Raw genomic sequence first — 21,593 nt, forward strand, 5'->3', positions numbered from 1 at the left:
AAGTTAATCCAAACACTTTTCTTGAAAATTCCTTTTTGAAAAGTTATATTTGATAAGTCATTTTACAAGAAGTCCTTTTGGACTTGAATAAGGAATCTCAAAAACACCCTAAGTATGTTATTAACTTTTGTATAATATATAAAATTAAAATCCCAAAAATATATAAATATTATAGACGAATAATGTAAAACAATCTACGTAATACGGGGAATAAAAACTAGGTATCAATATTATTCAGTTACTTTTTTTAATAATAATAACACAATTAGTATGTGTGTGTAAAAGATAATTAAGGTAGTTAAGTTCATTAAAAAAATTTTACTCAATTAAACTTTTGAAAATTAATGTAAAAAAACAAAACAATCTCATCCTCTTAAAATATATTATGATAGATATAAACAAACTAGAAAATCATTTTCTCTTGTATATAAAGTATGTGAATGAATTATATAGTATGTTGGTGAAAGGGGCAGTGATATAGTAGTTGAACATCCAAGTCATTCAAGTCCATGGTTAGTAAGTGGTGGCTGAAATAATTAAAAAAAAAACGTTAATAGAAAACGTCAAAAGGTAGGTGCCACCATGGTAAAAGGGTTTCAAGGTGTTGGTTCCCCTAACCCAGACTTTGGATGACCATTATATATGGTGTGCGACTTTTTCAGGTTATCTGTGGAAAAGGTATGTAATTTATTAATAATTAAGCAGTCAAATCTTTCATTTATTTTGATGAATTTTAAACTATTATAACTTAATTTATTTTTATTATTACACGCAACCCTTTTTTTAATCAAGTAACAAATTATCAGTTTATATAATAAAATTAGGCTCAGCTTTTGTGAAAAGATAAAACACCTTTTTTAACAGCTAAAATTATCAAATACCATCAAATCATGACTCAAGTGAGGCCCGAACCCTTGTCGTTTTGACCGGGGATAACATCTATACGACTATACCGTTAGGGCATGCAATTGCGGATTGCTCTTTGGTAAAAGATAAAGCACCTAGCTATAAGATAAAACACCTATCTATCTACTGAAAAGTTATATAGAAGCAAAATCTTAAAAGAAAATAAACTCATGCGATCACTTACTTGGTAAAAGCACGTGATATTTATTATAAGTGACTTGTAGCAATAACATTTGATGACCAAGTTAGTGAGATAAGAATTTGTTATTACGTAGAATTGAATTAGACAAAGTTTTTATCTATGAATTTCAGCATGACTAAAGATAATAATATTTGTCCATCGTAAGCAAAAAATTTGGAAAAACAAACTTCATTCAGCAATTCATAATTAATAATATAATTTATTAAAAATAATCTACTTTCAGAAAGCACAAACTCCTCAAATTTGACCCATTAAACAAACTACAAGCATAGGAAAGATGGTGTTCTTTTAATGTTAATGTGTAAATGTAATCTTTTGGTTTTGATGTTTTGTTTTGGTGGATTTGGTGGTGCTTTTTTGTATTGGGTCGGTTAGCTTCTTGCTATTCCGCGTTTTGGCGATGAATACAAATTTATTGTTGGTCGTTCAAAAAAAAAAAAACTACAAGCAAACCCTAATCGATCCAATAAAAAAGCAAATTGACTAAATCGTTTTCATTGAAAGTTTACTGATTTTTCAAGAAAACCACCATCACCACCAACCATACCTAGTAATAAATTCCACCAACAACATCACTAGTAGGGTAACAATATCACTAGTAGGGTTTGGAGAGGATAAGATGTAGGTTAACCTTGCATCTATCATAAACTAAAGAATAGAGATAAAGCTGTAAATGAACCAAACGTTCAGTGGACAACTCGTGAACCATTCAGTAGGAAATTCGTTTATGTTTGTGCGTCTAATAAATGAACGGACATGAACAAGAAATCTCATTTGATTAGTTAAACGAACAAAGATAAGTAGAGACCTCGTCCGTTCAATTGTGTTCCATGAACGTTCAGTAACGTGCTCATGAGCGTTGTTCATGTTCATTTGTATAGGTTGCTCAAGAAAGTTTTTGTACATTTATTTATTTTATCTAAACATTTTATAGTCTTTAATTTATTAACCCATAACATAAAATATGACCAAATTTTCATATTATTTTTGCATTGTTCCTCTTTCCTTCTAATTATTCATAATGATGAATATAACGACCTCAATCTCTAGACTTCGTCAATTTTATTTGTGGTGTTTGAGTTCGTAAACACGTTCAACTCCTTAATGAACGAACGAGAACATAAAGTCTCGTTTGGTAAGTGCTCATAAGCCGTTCGTGAACACATTACTTCTTAACGAACGAACATTAATAAGGCTTTATTTATATTCGCTCGGTTCATTTGCAACCCTAAACAAAGAGACTGTTTTTCTTTCCACGGAGGCTCCGAGCTCCAAAAACCTATATATTTATCAAGAAAACCCTTTCAATAATATTGGAAATTAAAGTACCTGTATATATATTATCTAATTAGTATAATTAAGAGGTTTGATTTCATGATTTTTTATAATATTTTGTTAATTTTGTTTTATTTTTATTTAAATCATTTTAACACGTGAAAAATTATGATCTCTTGGTATGTTGATTGTTTATAACTTTATTAAAGTGTGGGAAAGTAGATGAATGAAAGTATGTAGGTTCAACAAATATCTAAAGCAAAATTTGAAGATAAATTTTTTTTTTACATGGACACCTTCATTCTTTGAATATATTTCTTGTTTTTTTTTTCTTATATGTTAATTTGTTGAAATTGTTATTCAGGTTTATTTATATATCGTAACGAATCTATTCGATACTCATCGAATTCGCTTCGATTCATTGTCGCGACGTCCGTGCTTTATCGATCAAATAAACGCTATTCTAAATATGTTATTTTTCATATCGAAAGCTATATGAGTGCCACAATTATACCAAATTAACGTCGGCTTGCCGCCTGAACACGTGTTTTTTAATATGTTAAATGTATTTAGGTGTTGAAGAATTAATTACTTGCTTAGTTTCGGTTACGTAACCCAATACTGACCGAATCCACGTTGGCTTGCTACCGCAACACACATATACGCCAACTGCATTCGCTACATATAAGTTATATAACAGCCAAACAATACGCGCCGGGCAAGTCACCTTAAGAAATGGCGTTCCTTGATTATTTTATTTAGCCACTTTCAAACACCACTTAACGCACGACGAGTACCAATTCTTTTTGATTTGTCAACTGATTCTTACATGACGTTGAATCTATAGCTGCTATAATTTTTATATATTGATTGGCCAAATTATACTTTGATATTTAGTTTCATCATTCACACATGAATTTAACGTTAACGCCATTTTCCAAATTATACATTGTTTATATTGTTAATTTTTCTTTCTATCTATCTTTCTTTCTTTTTTTTCTTATTATTTTTTTTTCTAAAACACTTGCCACTTAGATAAATTATCTAACTAAATGTTTAATGAAGTTTGAGGTCATGCTGTAACACAAGATATGTCACGTTGTACCACGGGATACAATCGTAGCGTTCAATAACCGATTGCTAGTCCAACCAACTCTGTCAATACAACTACAAGTTACTCTCACTCTATGCAATTACCACGTCTGTGATCCAAGTGTCAAATAACAAATTTACAATACTTATATAAATCTAAAATACATTATATCAAACTCTTGATCAATATTTAGAAAAACGAAATAAAATAAGAAACAAAAGGGTGAGCTTGGGCATGGTTTATAACTTATTTAGTAGCCCCTATGATCTTCTATTGTATCAAACAACCTACATTCATATCGTATTAGGCTTGATAATGTAACCCTAGCGGGCTATCTTGAACATATTAGCTCGAGCTAAATTGAGTTATTTAAAAATTTAACCGGTACCCTTCTTTATCTTGACGTATTCTCGAATCGGGCTCCTGTATGTTGTTTGAAATAAAGATGAATGTGTCGTTACAATACCATCAAATATTAAAAGCACTAGGAGAAAAGTCAAAGAAGTTCTATTTCCGGTCTATGATAAATGTGCAAGTGGTCAAAAATGTTGTCCACAAATATATAATTTAAGATCGGCTTGTCAAAAATACTAAATCAAGCTAAAAAGTTAATTAATAAAGCTCGTTTAGTAAATAAACACAAGCACGACCTAAATTAAATATGGTTTAATAAACAAGCTCAAATGGCTTGATAAATCAAACTTGATTAGACGGAAGCACAAATGATTTTACTATTATGCAAGTATAATTATATTTTATATAATCACATTTATGGAACATTTCCATCGATAATTGAGTTGAAATCTCCACACGGGTGTTTCCTCTTGATAACAAGCAAGAAAGTCAGGATGTTGAGCAAGAACCAAGCTTTCTCTCTAGGACTCACATTAATTTCTCTCATTTGAACTTGGTCAAGAAGGATAAAACGAGGAGATGGTGGTGGCTACTAGGGGTATTCATCGGGTAAACTTGATCGGGTTTCGGGTTAATCGGGTTGGGTTAGTCGTGTTTTCCTTAAAAAATATCTAACCTGCAACACGACCCTATTAAGTTTCGGGTTAGTCGGGTTCGGGTTATTCGGGTTAGCCGAGTCGGATTAGTCGGGTTAATCGGGTTAACAATGCAACTTTATAATTTTAAGTTTTTTTTGTGTTTGTAACTTGGGGTGCAAAATTTCTCATTCCACTCAATTTTCAATATTTTTACAAGTAATTATCTTATAATTACATATATATGTCTGTAAATGAACCGAACGGATATCAACAAAGACGTGTTCGTTCATTTAACTTTTAACGAACACGAACACTTGATCGAACAAATATTTGTGTTCATGTTCGTTAGTTAAAAACTAAACATGTTCATGTTCGTTTATGCTCGTTCATTTAAAATCTAAACGAACAGTTCACGAACATAATTAAACAAAGACAAACGAACATGAAGAAACATATATGCATACATTAACGAACACAAACATACATAAACTAACATAAATGAACGCATTAAATAAACAAAACAAACAAATATAAAACATATTAGGGTGATATATTGTAACATCACGTAAATTTCGGGCAAAAAATGTCAATTTCCAAAGTCAAGGGACCAATTCTGCCAATTTCCAAACTCCAGGGGTTTAAATGAAAAATCTGATTTCTTGACCCTTCGCGCTACGCGAAAGGTCAAGAGAGACACCCATCGCGTACCGCAATGGGGTGTCTAACAGATTGTGACACGTGTGCCACGTGGCACACGGTGGCAACGTCTGCCGCCACGTGTCACCACGTGGCAACACGTCTGTCACGTGTCGCCACGTTCCGCCACGTGGCGCGGTGCCTGCCACGTGCGCCACGTGGCAAGTCTACGCATTGACTCAGCAAGCCTATATTGCGGTACGCGATGGGCTTGCCAAGGGACCCATCGTGTACCGCGATGGGGTCCAAATCTGGCTATAAATAGGAGGGGCACGGGATTCATTCCAACTCACACCAAATTTACACATACTACTCTCTCTCTAACTTCTCTCACTACCTCGATATACGTGCCATCAATCTACCTCGTTTTGCGTACCCGATTTCTCGTAATTCGTGCTATACCTCGATAATCGTGCCACCTCCCGATAATGTTAAGTAAGAAGATGGTATTGGAGTGATGTCCCGAAAAGATATCTCGTAAAGCGTATCGACGTAGAAGAGTGTCTCGGTTTGCGTGCCGAAGTGAAGTGTTGATCAAGTAAGAGTGGAAAAGATCAAGCGGCGTCGAAGTGCTGCCCAAGTGTCGAGGGTATTTCTAAACCAAGCAAGGGTAGGCATAATGCCCGACCAAAATAATAATAAAATATTATAAAGGCTTAATACCCAAGTCGAAATTATACACAATACCTCGAAAATAAAGGAAATGCATATAACAAAGAAAAGATAGAAAGAAAAAGAAATATATATATATATATATATAAGTATTCTTTGTTATAAATATTATTTGAGTGTAATGAGTATATTTAAATAATGAAGAAAGAAATACGTTTCTTAAAGGAGAAGAAACGTAGGAATTTATAAATAAACTAAAGGTTTATAAGTTACTGTTAAAACTAAAGGTTATAAAGTAAAAGAGATTTACGAACTAAAGGTTCATCGAGGTAGAGTTTATAAGACTAAAGGTCTTAAGCCGGATCATGTATCCAACTAAAAAAGGTTATACTCGTACTATAGGTGCGAGATAGCAAGAGAGACTCAAGGACGGTGTTGGAAGCCGATCCCATTTTAAAAAGGTGAATACGCCCACTTTTACAAACTTGTTTTCAAAACGTGTTATGTGTAAAACTTTACATGAGGCTACATGTCTCTAAAAACATTGTAAATAAGAGTAAAAGCCTAGCCCTCAGGCTGTGGTATACGTTTGTCTGGATCCTTACATATGTGGTATGCGGTGGGCACATCGCACCACGCCTGGTCACGACCTCCAGCCACGATGGGCCGAACCAAAGTATGTTCAAGTGAGAATGACCTTGTGTATATTTATAGTACCTAAGTACGTCGAAACGCTGCGGTGTTTTGCTGAGGTGACCTAGTGTAGAGACTCGAGTTTATAATGATTGTTTAACTTGATTATTCCTAAGCCAAGATGGGCCGAGGCTTACGTGGTCTCGAGGGGTAGTTAAGTAAAGAAAATATTTTTAGCGTCAGCATATTCACTAGCATTCGTTGCTGACGTATTTTATTAACATTTTGCAGGTAACCAAGATTAGAGCTTGAAATACGAAGAGCTCAAGAATCCGATGGCTCGGATAATTTTGTTTAAATATTAAAATATAATGTTTTGTAAACTTATAAAACAAGTAAATATTAAACGACACTTTTGTCTCGTCTTTTTTTGTAATATAAATATTTATAAGAAAGATCCTTATGTTTTATTAAGTCTTCCGCATTAACCACTACTCTGATTTAATTACAAACATGGTACCAACTATTGATCACACGCCTAGGCCTGAGATGAGGGTGTGACATATATTTTCTAAATGCAAATAATATATAATAATTTTCTATGAATATGTAATGAACATGAATGAATGTAAACAAACTTAAATGAACGATCATAAATAAACATTTACAAACATAGATGAACGAGTGAAAAATGTGTTCATGTTCGTTCGTTTATTTAAATGAACACAACATAATGAACTTTCCGCCAAACGGTTCATGAACAAACAGAATAATTAACTTCTCTATATTGCTTAGAATATTGCCTTGATAGTGTTTATTTCATCTTTTCATCGATGTATTTAAAGTTAAATATCCCCACTAATCGGGTTAACCTGAAACCTGACTGTTTTCCAGAAATGAACCCGAACCGGTTTTCCAGAAATGATGAATATTCAAGTCTTGTAGTAAATAATGAATGCAAATATAAAAAAGTAGTTATATAAAAAGTTAAAGTTAAAAGGATAAAAGAACTAAAATGGAATTAAAGTGGGAGGGTAACCTAATTAATCAAGTTAAGGACTTGGTGCACTTTCATGACTTCATCATGATGTCTTTGGAGCAAGACTGATTTCCTTATATTTTAATTATGCAATTTGTTTTTATAAATAAAGAGAAGTGACTATAGGTATTTAATTGCTAAGGCTAAAACCAAAATTATGGTAATTAGTGAGTTGTTTTATGTAATTATGTAAAACTCTGCCAATATAGAGTACAAAGTAATAGTGTTTAAATAGCATAATTTAAGTTTGTTTTTACTTCATTTCAATAGCATAATATTATCCGATTAGCATACCCATTATCACAAAAAGTTCACCTTAAATAACAACTTCAAATACTAAATACTACATTCAAGATTTAATGTAATTTTAATATTCAAACCACTTTAAAATAATATTTGTATTTTGTAACATCATATGGGGGTGGGGTGGGCTGTTGGGCTAATATATAAAGTTAAAAAAAAAGTATAAAAAAAGAGAAAATAAAACAAAGGTGGCCCTCAAAGTTAGCTATAACTTAATCCAGAAAATCTGTCGTAAGCATATATCAGAATAATTGCATAGACTATATATATGCATATATATATATAGATAAGAGTCGAAGAAGAAACAAGAGAGCGTGCACAAGAACTAGGGTCAATCATAATTCATACATGCTATAAATAGTTAAAAAGTCAATTATAAAGATGGGAGGAGGCCGTTCACCATGCTGTGACAAAACTAAGGTGAAGAAAGGGCAATGGAGTCCCGCAGAGGACGTCCGACTCGTTTCGTTCATCCAGAAACACGGCCACCCTAACTGGCGTTCTCTCCCTAAACAAGCAGGTTGTTACCTTCACTATTATTATGATCTATATGTTAATTTAAGTTTAACAAGTTAACTAATACTATACATATATGCATGCATCAATATGTAATGATCGAATAATTAAGTTGTTTAGTTGATTAAAGTGTTGGCTGGGTTGATTTTGATTTGCAGGTTTGCTAAGATGTAGTAAAAGCTGCCGTTTAAGATGGATAAATTACCTAAGACCTGACGTCAAGAGAGGCAATTTCACTCTAGAAGAAGAACATTCAATTATTCATCTTCACGCCACCTTTGGAAACAAGTAATTAGCCATCTCATGTTTTAGTTACTTAATTATAATATATACTAACATGTTATTATGGTGATTTTTCTTGGAAACATTTATGATCATCCAAATAAGTATATATATCTAGACGGTTAATTTTTTCTTTTTCATTTTCTTTAATTCTTGTAATTCTAGCTAGTTCGCTATCCATGCGAGCGAACTCGACAAGTTCTCACTTGCCACCCATGCTAACTTGACACCAACAAATCTTAAAACCATTGTAAGAACTCGCATGGGTTGGGTTATAGAGATTAGAGGTAGTGAACCAACTATATGTGCAATAATTTTAGAAAACGCCTAAAAGTAGTTAACTAAATCCTAAACTATCTACTATAAGTTCCTATCATAGTTTTTTTAACAAGTTGATGGGTGCATGGGCGCAGGTGGTCGAAAATTGCTTCTCACTTCCAGGAAGAACGGACAACGAGATCAAGAATGTATGGAATACTCATTTGAAGAAAAGATCACTCCTCATGAATAGCAATAATGATGCCACCAAAATTCTAACACCCTCATCATCATTTGCTTCCAACGTCTCAAACGAGCTCACAAATCAAGAAAAAACATTGAATCCGAAAGTGACAGAATCGACAGAAGCCGCAGGTGCAATATGGTTGAAGATATAAATGATCAACCATCAACCCCATCTTCAACCATATCCTTCAAATCCTCCAACTCATGTCAAGACAAACCTCTAAATCATGACGAAGAAATCAAGAACATTAATCTTGAAACACCATTAGAGTATGAGGTTGATCAGTTATGGGACATGTTGGAGCCACAACTAGCAACCGATGATGAAATGTTGGAAGTTGAAAATTGGGTTAGATTGTTAGAGAAGGAGCTTGGATCAGAGGGTCCAACTAGTCTACCCGATGACCAAAATGATCAAAATAAAACCATGGGCGAGGAGCGAGCCATATGGTGCAAAATAAGTGATCAATTATCTCCATTGTGGCCTACTTCACCTATGAATTTTGGGTTTTAGTAGTTAGGTATGGCTTGAAAATAATTAGATGTTCATGTTAGAATTGGCAACCTTGTTGTGATAGGACATCTAGCTAGCCATAGCCATAGCTAAGTCCACCATTGCTGTACTAGTCAAGGGAGCTACATACTTATGACTTGATCAAATTCTAGTGGGTAGGAAGGGGCCAGACTTTTTATTTAAAAATGAAAGTTGAAACTTTGTATAAGTAAAATATAAAGTAATACAAAAAAAATTATATTTATAAGACAGTAATAAGCATGGTTATGGACTAGAATTGAACACACGTATCATATATGTGTGTTTTGGTTTTATATTTTTATAAGCGATCGGTTTGGTTATAAACGATACGGTGAACGTGTTTAAACTAATTTCAAGTAATAAATCTGGTTATATATTGAGTCAAATATAATATTTATATTTTTTTTTAATTTGTAAGTGATAACTAATATATTATTTATAAAAAAAGTAAAATAATAATAATAACAAAAACTTTTTTTTGACATATATAACGTCATTTATAAAACAAAGATGGGTTAGTTTTAATGTTTGTTTGGTGGATTGCCATTCAAAAAAAGGTAAAATATAAATATTAGTTTTTTTTTGTCAATATGATGGGCTAATTCGATTACTTATACACGTACATAACCATAACCATGTTAGTTTGTCAGCTATAAATTGATAACTTCACGTAGGGTTAAGTTATTCGATATTTTAGCTCACTCTCAATAAAACCAACAGCAAACGCATATACTTGGGTAAGTTGGTTTACAAAATGTTATCTTTTTTTCCTTTTTTTCCTTTCTAAAACTACTTCAATTATTATTAACCAATATCACGTGATCATATAAATTGTGATGTTCCAGTTAAATCGTAAAAGATCGATTGAACCTGAAACTGGAAATATACATAGAGTCTAATGTGTCGTTATTATTCGATCTATTATAATGTTTATTTTAACTTATCCATCTTTTTTTGTGATATCGGACATAATGTTTGGTTACCATAAATATACACCAGAATAAAGTTTTGTCCGATAGCAACATATACTTTTCAAATGCTAATTAAGGGTTTAAGGCCACGAAAGTAAAAGAACTGAATAATTAGTTTATGAATATTTTTGCGTCATGCTTATCTATTTTACCTTAAGTTTAGCGTTAATCACACAAACGGCCCTTGTATTTTGGTCTACTTCTCGTATTTGGGATCTAATTAAGATTTAAAAACTGTAAGTTTAGGGTTTGTGATTCCCGCTTTGTAACATGTTTAGTGTCTAATGTCACACACTAATTTATGGAGAAACATGTCGGGCGTGACAAATTTGTATCATAGCTCAAGACAGTAAAAATAATAAGTGCTCAATTTCTAATTTATTCATTTAAATCATCGTACACAAGACTTTCACAAAACAAAATAATTCAAAACATTACATCAAACTCAAACTAACAAATTGTTCTTTGTTTTTATTAAAACATAAGATCCAAACTAAGTCTTCAAAACTTCACATCATCCCAAATAACTACCTGTGAAATGCGTAAAAATTGATATATTTTGTCAACATAATGTTGAGCATGTAATAACAATTTAAGATATATATATGATAATAAAAATGACAAATCCTTGCGTTAATGTGCATTACATCAACTAACATAACATAAATAAAAGTGCCTTTTCAACATGCCACTAGATTCGAATATGTTTACTCAGACGGCATATGATCATACTATGAGAATGAAGAGGATGATAAGATACTAACCAACCATAAAAACTGTAAATACATAGTCATTTAGCAATTATCAACTAATCGAGCAATATCACAACTACGAAAATAGTGAAATTGTGTTTGACTATATACTTGTATAATAAGTAAATAATAAAGTCGTGTACGTATAAAGCACCTAAAATGTAAGATAGCAAAAGAAAGGAGTGTGATTACTCACCTTTATTGGTGAATGAAAAGATTAGGTCTTTGGTTAAGTTTGGATGAGTCCTAACAAGTAATCCTAAATCCAAGTAATTAAGTCTTCTTTAGGATGTGTTGGATAAATAAAGGTCAAAGAAACATACATGTATTAAAATAACACAACTAGAAACTAAAAAAGAATCAAGAAAAACGAAATCAGTTTTGGACTGCAGATTTCTGTCATCGATTGCATAAATGTTTCAAAATATAAATAACTTCTCAAAAATTATAAAAATCTCTAGTAAACTAAATTAAAAAGTAAGGAACAACTTTGCTTTAGAAAGTTTTTCCAGATTCGGACTCAAGATAGGCTAAAATAGTTGATCTTCACATAGAGTACAAATCTGCGCACTAATTTTAAAATAATGATTGTGACGCCATACAAAAGAATAAAAATAAAAATAATAGTCTTTAGAACCGTACTCAATAAAGTTAATGATATTCTCTATTTTAAAATTAGTACGCATATTTATACCCTCTGTGAAGATCGACTATTTTAGTCTATCTTGGGTCCGAATCTGGGAAAACTTAATAAAGCAAAGTTGCTCCTTATACATTAATTTAGTTGAATGGAGATTTTTATAATTTTTTGAGAAGTTATTAATAATTTTAAACATTTATGCAATCGGTGATAGAAATCTATCCAAAATTGGTTTCGTTTTTTTTTGTTTCTTTTCAACCTCTAGTTGTGTTATTTTAACACATATATGTGTCTTTGACCTTTATTTAACAAACACATTCTAAAGAAGTCTTAAATTACTTGGATTTTAGGATTACTTGTCAGGACTCACTAAGCTTAACCAAAGACCCGATCTTTTCATTCACGAATCAAGATGAGTAATCAGATCACCTTTTTACTTATTTTGTTTTGGTGGCTTTATGCGTACTCGAGAAGACTCAATTTGTCATTATACTAAATACTCAAGTACAATTCCATTATTTGCGTGATTGCGTAATTAAACGATTCGTTATTAAATGCTAAATGACCATGTGTTTACTGCTCTTTGGTTTGTTGGTATCTCTTCATCATTCTCATATAATGATAATACGCCGTCAGAGTAACTTGACCCACCGTGTGAAGGAGAAATGTCAAACTTTATTTATGTTGTTCGTCTAATAGTTGGAGTAACTTGACCCAATCTAGTGTCAAGGGGAAATGACAAGTTTTAATTATGTTGTTATACTTGTTGTGATCCACATGTCGTAAGAAATTGTTTATTTTATTATTACAAGGATATCAAATTGTGGTTATTCACTCTATATGTGTTGTTGACAAATTATTTTTATGCATATAGCAGGTTGTTATCTCAGATGAATCGAAGTGGAGAATTTAGATTGGACCTTAAGATAAAATAAAAGATACTTTAGTGAATTAAGATTGATGTAATAGTTTTGGTTTATTTTATTTCTTTGCTAAATGGCATTGTTGTAATTTAATATGAATGGAATAAATTATATATTAACACTTATATAATTTTAGTGCCTGAGCTATTATACAAATTTAATCACGCCCCGGCATATTTCGCTGTTAGGTTTAAGTGTGACAGCTGAAAGCTATCAGAAACCCTAATCATAAACACACCATTGCCACAATCTGTCGGCTTCTTCAGTTTTTTTTACTCATTCATCTCCTCAGGATCTTCAACTTTTCTTCGAGTATATTCGTTTGGTTTCCGAACACCTATGTTCTTTAATTTTGCTTTTGTATATTGATAAATGACCAAAAAAATGGAACTTGTGGCTTAAGTTCAGAGAATTAGGTTAAAAACATCTTTGAGATGTAGCTTGTAGGTTGTAACACATTATTTGTTAATTGCCCTCTTAATTTAGTTACATAATTTGAGCAATGTTTTATACTTTTAACATGTAATATGTCAATTAAGCCAATGGCCAATAGAGCAAGTACATTGATCAAATTAGACTCAAAAAACTGAAAATTCTATTCAAATCGATTTGAATTCAAGGTTCAAATTCCGTTCAATTCAATTTGATTTCAGTAACTAAATTTCAAATTGAATACAAATTTATGATTTTTTTGATTCAAATTCAAATAATAAATTTAATTTTTATTATATATACACACATATTTATAAAAATTATAGAAGTCATTTAAGTTCTAATGACTAAAAAGATGGAAGTTCATCATTATGACTATTAATTAATAATGTTTTTCTCAATTGCTATGAATATGTAATTAGATTTTACCACTTAGAATATTTTGGATGTTGCGATTGTGGATGGTCTATTTTTTTATAAACTTGAATTTATAGTTAACAAATTCAAGTTTGTATTAGTTTCTTTGTAACAACCGTTCAATTGATATAGACCCACGTTTTTTAGTAATATGAACGAGGATGCGACATAAAGAATAGTAGCTTAGTTTGTATAGCAAAACACTGAAAATTCTTGTGTCATCAGTTCATTAGAATTAAAATAAGTTATTTTTCCTTGAACTGAAATTACAAACTCGAATCGAATATCAAATTTGCTATTCTATTAAAATATTTTGAATATTCGAAATTAGATTTGTTGAACGTACATCCTATAGAGAAGTAGGATTTATTTATGTTTATATTCAACTTTATTAGATTTATAATAAAGGGGTCGAGATACTATACAATAATGCCTTAACGTACGATTGGTACGTGAGACGCTCAAAGGCAAAAAGCAAAGGCAACAATACTAAAACGTTCAACTAAAAACCTAAAACGCTCAGCCAAAAGCTAAAACGCTCAAAACGGTTTTCGTGAAAAAAAAGTAAAAATTGATCGATTAACGTTCCAAAACTGTTTTTTTTCGGTGAACCAATGATTAATTGGATATGTATTGACAATTCCGAGATGTTATGATGTGATTTCATGGATCGATTTAGTGAAAAAAGGGATTTACGTACCTATTGTATGATAAGCTATTATTGTATTGGATATTTTCCTATAATAAAGATTTTATCTTTATTTACACTTTATTTCCCATGCTGCTTCTGCTTGAAGTTGAAGTGGACTGTATATCACCAAAGGGGGAGATTAAAGAAATGCCCCCTAAAATAAGTGATGCTATTGCAGAAGGCGTGATTCAGCGTTTGGGGAACCTTTAAAGAAGTGTCATGTAGGATTTGTGGATAAGGTATTTGAATAAATTTCGTTTTTTAATTAAACAAAAATCAGTATTTATTTATATTATTTTATAAACCACATATAGTTGTAATTATGAAAAAACTAACTAATGTGGCATTGTTATCTCCATGAGTGCATGTTTCCATTCAAAACACCTTGTTTTACCCAAAAAAAAATAAAAATAAAAAAGTAAAATATTGTGTAAGGCTAATATTATATATTAGTATTAGGACTGTGTATGTTTTTATATTTGCTATTAGTCGGTCTATTACGTACCTCAGTACGTTTATTTTGTTCGGTAAAAGCCCAATGGGCAAGCCCACTTGGGCCCATGTAATGACCTAGATATGAAGTATATTCTAGTCAACGACCCTTGGGAGTAAAACACCTACTTCAAAAACCTCTCTAACTTTCTCTCTTTTCTTTCTTTTTATTTTTCAGACTAAGATCCGTGATCCAAGTGTTGTTAATGATTTTCGTTAGCTAACAACACGGATTGATCCGAGTAAAGTTGTTAGATCATAAAGACGACCTACACATTGAACACGTGGTAACTACTTTCATGTTGAAAAAAACTTGCATGAAATCAATTACCAGGTTTAAAATCATAAACCGACACAGATCAGTTTTCACCACCACTGCCTAGATTCACAAAGTCACAATGATTATCCAAAGTCTGGATCAACATGTAATCTCCAATTGCAAATATTTTTATTTTAAGAAAATTACAAATATTATATGTAACCTAATTTACATAACTACAATTTCTGAGGACGGTGGGCTTCTACAGTTGTACAACATGCTTATGCTTTTGTACATTCCCTTATTCTCTTCCTATTTTCATCATTATAAACCTTTGCCCATGTTCGATCCTTATTCTTCTTCACGTGTTAGGCTTTTTGTTTGTGGCCCGCTCATTACACGCATCGTTATTTATTCAAAACACTTGTCCTTCGTTCTGAGTCATTATTGATTTAGTATAATGTTAATTCATCGTTCCGGTTTTGGTTATTGTTGTGTGTTCGCCGGAGGTAAATTTCCCTAATTTGTTCGCTTCATTGTTTCCTGTGGTTTATTTGATTTTGATTAGGTTGCTTGACGTTAGGGGCGAAGCTCAATGGGGACCGGGGGTGGCCCCAGCCACTGCCGTTTTCTCCGTTGGTAGGGTAAATTTCGCGATTTTCCTTGAAAATTTTTATAGGTATTAAGCGTGGTCACCTCTGATGTATTTTTTCCAAAATGCTACCGGTCATCACTGATTTTTTTTTTATAAATATAATACCCCGTCGTTTGGTTATTTTTTCTAAAATCTCGCATTATTTATAAACAAAAGTTACAAAATAATAGTCGAATAGTAAAAGATTTGTTCTTATAAATATTTTAGGTCTTTGCAATTCTTCTTCTAGGTATTCACCCATAGGGATGAGATCGGTACCATACCATACCGATACCGATACCAAAATATTCGGTTCAGTACCTGTATTGAAGGTAAAATTTGAGATATACCGGTACCGAAAATCAAAACTTTGGTACCTATTCGGTATAGACGGTACCAATACTGAATTTGCTTATCCCTACTCACTCTTCCTCTCACGTTATCATGAATATTTTAAGTATTTATTAGTTAAAAAATTATTTTGTGTTTTTATTATAAGAACAATTGTTTGAATAAATGAAGAAAAATTAGATACATAGTTGTTATATTGTTTGATCCAACCCTATCATAGCTTTGCTATTGCTGGGATATACTGAGTTTGATGATGATGATGATGATGATGATTGTTTGATCCGACCCGACCCGAATCACCGACACGAACCAAATCGTCGACCCGAAATTTTTTGAGTTCGTGACTTCGGTCACCCCTGTGACTAAGCCCAAGCTTCGCCACTGCTTGATGTGTACAATATTGTCTATGATTGTAGGTCTATCTGTTTCATCGATCGTTGGTAAAGCTATTGGGCTGATCATTATCTTTCGTCACCAGTTCCAGACTTCGTCTTCTTGGTATGAAGCCTAAATCTTTATTTTTACCTTTTTTTTTGTTAAATCGTTTACTTTTTGGAGTTTCTTCTCTGTGTTCATGCATTAATGAAGCAGAGCGAAAAAGCTAATTTGTCTAATTATGCCTGGTGAAGATTTTAACTCCAAACCCAGCTGATGGAAACCCCCATACACATACAAGTCAATTTTAGGTATATGTCTATGCTTAACTTAACGTTAAGTTGATTTACTTCAATGGTACTTTTAGTTAGAGCATTCTTAATGGGTTCTCTATCTCCATCTTTAAAAATTAACCAAAAAATATAATTTCTTTAATTTATACATCATTTTCTAATAACCTTCCCTAACCCATTCTCCATTACCATCTCTATAATTTTTTCTCTCTTTCTTTCATTTATAATCTTAACTCCTAACTATTTTATCTTATTATCATTTTCAATATAAATTGATTTCTAATATATATTTATAGAATGGTACGTAGTTGGAAATGGAGTATTATGACAGCACTCTAAATTTGGAGGTTTCTTATATCATTTCACTAAAATTTAAAGATGGAGTTTGGAGGTAGAAAATGGGTTGAAGTGATTATTTAGATGTTTTTTTTCCAAATTTTAGAAATGAAGATGGATATAAAAAACCCATTAGGAATGCTCTTAGATACTCTATTTTGAATTGATTAGGAGCAATCATAACAAGTTTCCATTAGATTTGAGTTAAAGTACTACGGTAAATATGGATTCGTATTTAGTAATTACTGTCAACACGTAAAATGCATCTTTAGTGAACTAAACGAGCAACCTTATATTGTGGAGCTTGATCCTCGAGGTATTTTTTGTATAATCTCTTTCTTTGACCACCAACTGTTAACATTTTCTTGAGTTAACTTCACATGAAATTATGTCTAATGGTCAAATGTTATGTTCAGATGACGTTACAAAATCCATAATGCACTTTTAGACTCGGATGGTCGTCACACTGCTCCTCGGATATATTTCTTCTCTTTATTGTGTTATCTAAAATTAATGTGACTAGTTTGATAAACCAATTTAAGGCTGCTGTTTTATTTTAAACTGACAAAAAATTTACATCTCATCACGGCAAGTCAGCCTACTAGTTATTGGATAAATAATTGTATTAATTATAAATAACTATTAATTACGTGTATTTATTAGGAATGTTTTGATCATCAAAGAAGTGCTATGTGGAAGGTATGAAGTATATTGTTTTGTTGTCATTAAAAATATGCAAGTCAATTTATCGATGAATAAATTTACCAAATGGATCAATAAATTCATCCAATGGATTGTTTAGAACATACCATGTAATTTACAAATCTCACCCACATTATTTTAGAAAATGAATTGAGAATTCTCTTAAAACGACTTTATGTTGTTTGTTTGAATGACCGTCTGCAAGCGGTGTGGGATCAGACAACTTGCCCCTATTATTTTCTATAAAAATATGATAAATATCTTAACGATTTTTACATATCTTAAGATAAAGAAAGATCTAACCATGTTCTCAAAGAACCTTCAGATTGTCAACAAAATCTGCAATATACTTATCATGTACCACATTATTCTGAAAGAACTCTTTCCATTTCTTGTGATTTTCTCTTATGGATTTTGCTGGTTCTTTTTCAGTCTCCATCATAACACTTTTCACAGCTTTGAAGATATCATCTTTCCCAAAATACCCATCTTCATCTCTCCTGTTTACTTCCACTCCAGCCTTCCAATCCAAAGCAATCACTTTAGAGTTAAACACCTGGTCACCCTTCAATGGCAACAACACCAGCTGACAGTCATTAACCAGACCTTCAATCACTGAGCTAAAACCGGCATGAGACACATAGCATCCCACACTTTCATGCGCAAGTATGTGTCGTTGTTGCACCCACCCTGGGTGGACAACCCCTTTACCCTTCACTCTATCCCGAAACCCTTCGGGTAGTGTTCTTCAGCGTTGTCAAGGTTCGTTGGAAAGTTCAACACTAGGAAGAAAGGAAGTCCGGTGAGTTCCAACCCTAAAGCTAGTTCTCTAATCTGGTCGTCGCTTAGAAAAGTCTCACTTCCAAAAGAGCAGTATATCACCGATTTGGTTGGGAACTGGCTCAACCAGCTGGCCCATATTTCATCTAGTTCGTCGGAATTTGGCTCGGGAACCACCGGACCGATCAGAAGAACCGGTTTCTTTACTTGGTAGCAAAAGTAATCGATGTACGGTCCTTCCATTTCTCCGCATGTCTTGATGAGCACAGCGTTGCATCCGTTGAAGCATTTCGTGAAGCGATCAAATACGCTTAGTGTGCCATGGAAGCTTTTGAAGATGTACATTAGATGTTGAGCTTCAAAAGTCTTCAAACTTAGGGTTCTTGGCAGTTCTAGAGCTGAAAAATTAATAAATTATTATACAACAGTTAACAGAAATTGTACATGAATAAAGTTAACTGGATGATAGGAATAGTAAAATAATAAAGTTAAATAAACATTATGATATTATCATTATTAATTAAAGGATAACTATGATTTTTGGTATTGTTGTTCTTATGTCGCATATTTAGGGGGTGTTTCAGATTGTTTATTTTCATCGATTTATAATTGTTTATTTTCATCGATTTATAAATTATTAGACCATCCGTAGTCCATGAAATTTTGTGGCGTTATGGGATAAAACGGCGGGGCACACCGCCCCCAGTATTATGGCTTACTTTTTTCGGCGTTTTTATGTAACGCGGTTGGAAGGCAAAAAGAAATTATAAATAATGGAGTTTGAGGCATTATGAAGGCTATATGACTGCACCCTATTTTTATAGGGAACCATAACTCTGACTGACGCCACGTGTCGCATAATGGGTGAGGCTTTATGACTTTAGCCTTTTGAAAATGAATAAGCGTTTGGAATTGCTTTTGATGTTATTGTAACTTATTGAAAAGTTATAAAAAGTTTTCATAAGCCATACGTTTAGAGATATTTCGAGCAGGTTCCTTCATTTCCTCTACAGTTGGTAGCCTGCCGTGGTTGAGCCAACGGGTCACAAACGCGCAGGTACTCGCCATAAAAACAGAGAACTCGATGGTTTTTATGCCGAGCTCAGACGCTATTTCCGGCAGCCACCATTGCGCAAAGTCGAAGAACACGAAATCGGATTTGAGATTAGCGAGTAAACTTTTGATCTGGGGTTGCGTTCGGTCTAATGCAACTTTAAGTAGTTCAACAGTGGCGGGTGAGGTGTCTTTGGTGTTTTCGATGCCTTCGGGGAGACCGTCGACATGCGGTAGCGTTAGAGGGATGACTTTGGTGGTTGGGTTGCTGAGCATGGTTTCGACACGGCGGACGGTGGCTGAAGCAGCCAAGAAAGAAATCTTGATGCCTGGATAGGATGATAACTTGTTGGTTAACTGCACAAAAGGACTAATGTGACCAAATGCAAAGAAAGGAAACATCACTAAGTGGAGCTCCTTATCTGTTTCATTTGAAGTCATTTTGTTGTTTATGTTTTGTGTATACAAAGGTTGAAATATATAAGAGTGGTGAACTAGTGTCATATTTTTCGACACGTGTACATGAAAGAAAGGCAGGTGTCATTTGGGAGGATGATCTGCATGTAAGATAGTGAGGTCTTGGTCAATTGGAGTCTGGTCCTCTTTACACGTCAATCTTATGTGTACAACTAGTATGTTATTATTATGTGTATTGAGTTAGAATCTTAATCTGATGGTATTAATTAATAGTAAGTAGGTATTAACCCGTCGCCTTTTATCGGTGCGGCGACGCGAATTCATTATCAGTTACCTTTGTAATGACAACAATAATAAACCTAAAAATGTAAACCTATGGAATACTATTTGATATAACTTAAAATAAAAAACACTATTTAAAACCACTAGTAGTTGGTTAGTAAAACATATGCAGTGCTACTGTGTGTTGATGCAAATTTGGTCAGTGTAGGGTTATGACACTAGAACTAAACCAAAAAAATAAGTTCGTCAACACCCAAATATAACAAATTAACGTACCCAAAGAAACATGCGTGTTATCGTGGCTAATTGGCACGAATCTGGTGGTATCAAAATACTGCACCGGAACTAAACAAAAAAAATCGTGAAACCCAAATACAACAAAATATTTTTTTTTTTAATTTAGGTTCGTTACGGTACCAAACTAAACCTAAAAATGATTTCATCAAGATAACATAAATACAAAAAAAACATATTTAAACCAAAACCAAAAACAAAATCATTTAAAACACACAAAAGAAAAAAAAAGTAAAAATAAGAAAATAAAAGAACTTAATTTGGTGACACATGAAGAAAAATAAACAGAAAGTTTGGTGACAATTGAAGAAAAATGAAATGAAGTAAATATGCCGGTAGGGGTCTCGAATATGGGCAGAGAGAATACACTTCCAGTACTTTCAAAAAGTCACACTAACCAACAGACCAAATAAGTAGATTGTTGAATGGATGAAGTAACTTACTTAAAACCTCAAGAAAAGATCTTAAAAATGACTTTGTGAGAGCGATATATTTATCTATAGTTATAACTAGGTTAGTTCCCGTGTGATACATGGGTTGAATAAATAATAATTTATTTAAATTATTTTAGTGAATGATAATAATGATAAATTTATGAAGTTAAATAAATTACAAATTGCAAAAGATAAAAAAGAATTACATGATGAAGTTATCATAAATCTTTTAAAGTTTTTTTATATAATTATATATAACATTTGTTGTCTTATTTAATAGTTTACCACTTTTATAAAAAAATAGTATTTCAGATTTGTCTCTGTCTTAACTTTGGGTACTACAGCATACAGCTGACCACAACACGATTAAAAACTCATGTTACATGTAGTGTTGTTTGAAAGTTTACCACCTTCATAAATGACTTTAGTTTCGATAACATGATTAAAAAGGTTTTTTACATGTAGTCTTGTTTCATT

General features: G+C 32.6%; 2 pseudogenes across 2 annotated transcripts; one reads left to right on the forward strand and one right to left on the reverse strand.

Moving 5' to 3' along the window:
* Positions 1–8,132: 8,132 nt before the first annotated feature.
* On the forward strand, positions 8,133–9,924 carry LOC143588150 (transcription factor MYB58-like; annotated as a pseudogene). The gene is made up of 3 exons (XR_013145042.1): positions 8,133–8,271; positions 8,426–8,555; positions 8,963–9,924. The product of XR_013145042.1 is annotated as a transcription factor MYB58-like (transcript).
* An 8,193-nt stretch (positions 9,925–18,117) lies between these two features.
* LOC143588147 (UDP-glycosyltransferase 79A2-like) lies at positions 18,118–20,132 on the reverse strand (annotated as a pseudogene). Its single transcript, XR_013145040.1, has 2 exons — positions 19,608–20,132; positions 18,118–19,034 (listed from the first exon to the last, which is right to left on the reverse strand). The product of XR_013145040.1 is annotated as a UDP-glycosyltransferase 79A2-like (transcript).
* Between the last annotated feature and the right edge of the window lie 1,461 nt (positions 20,133–21,593).

Source organism: Bidens hawaiensis, unplaced genomic scaffold, assembly GCF_021521415.1.
Source record: "Bidens hawaiensis isolate Kalapana, Puna unplaced genomic scaffold, B.hawaiensis_p1.1 tig00036041_1, whole genome shotgun sequence".
In the NCBI taxonomy this organism is placed as follows: Eukaryota; Viridiplantae; Streptophyta; class Magnoliopsida; order Asterales; family Asteraceae; genus Bidens; species Bidens hawaiensis.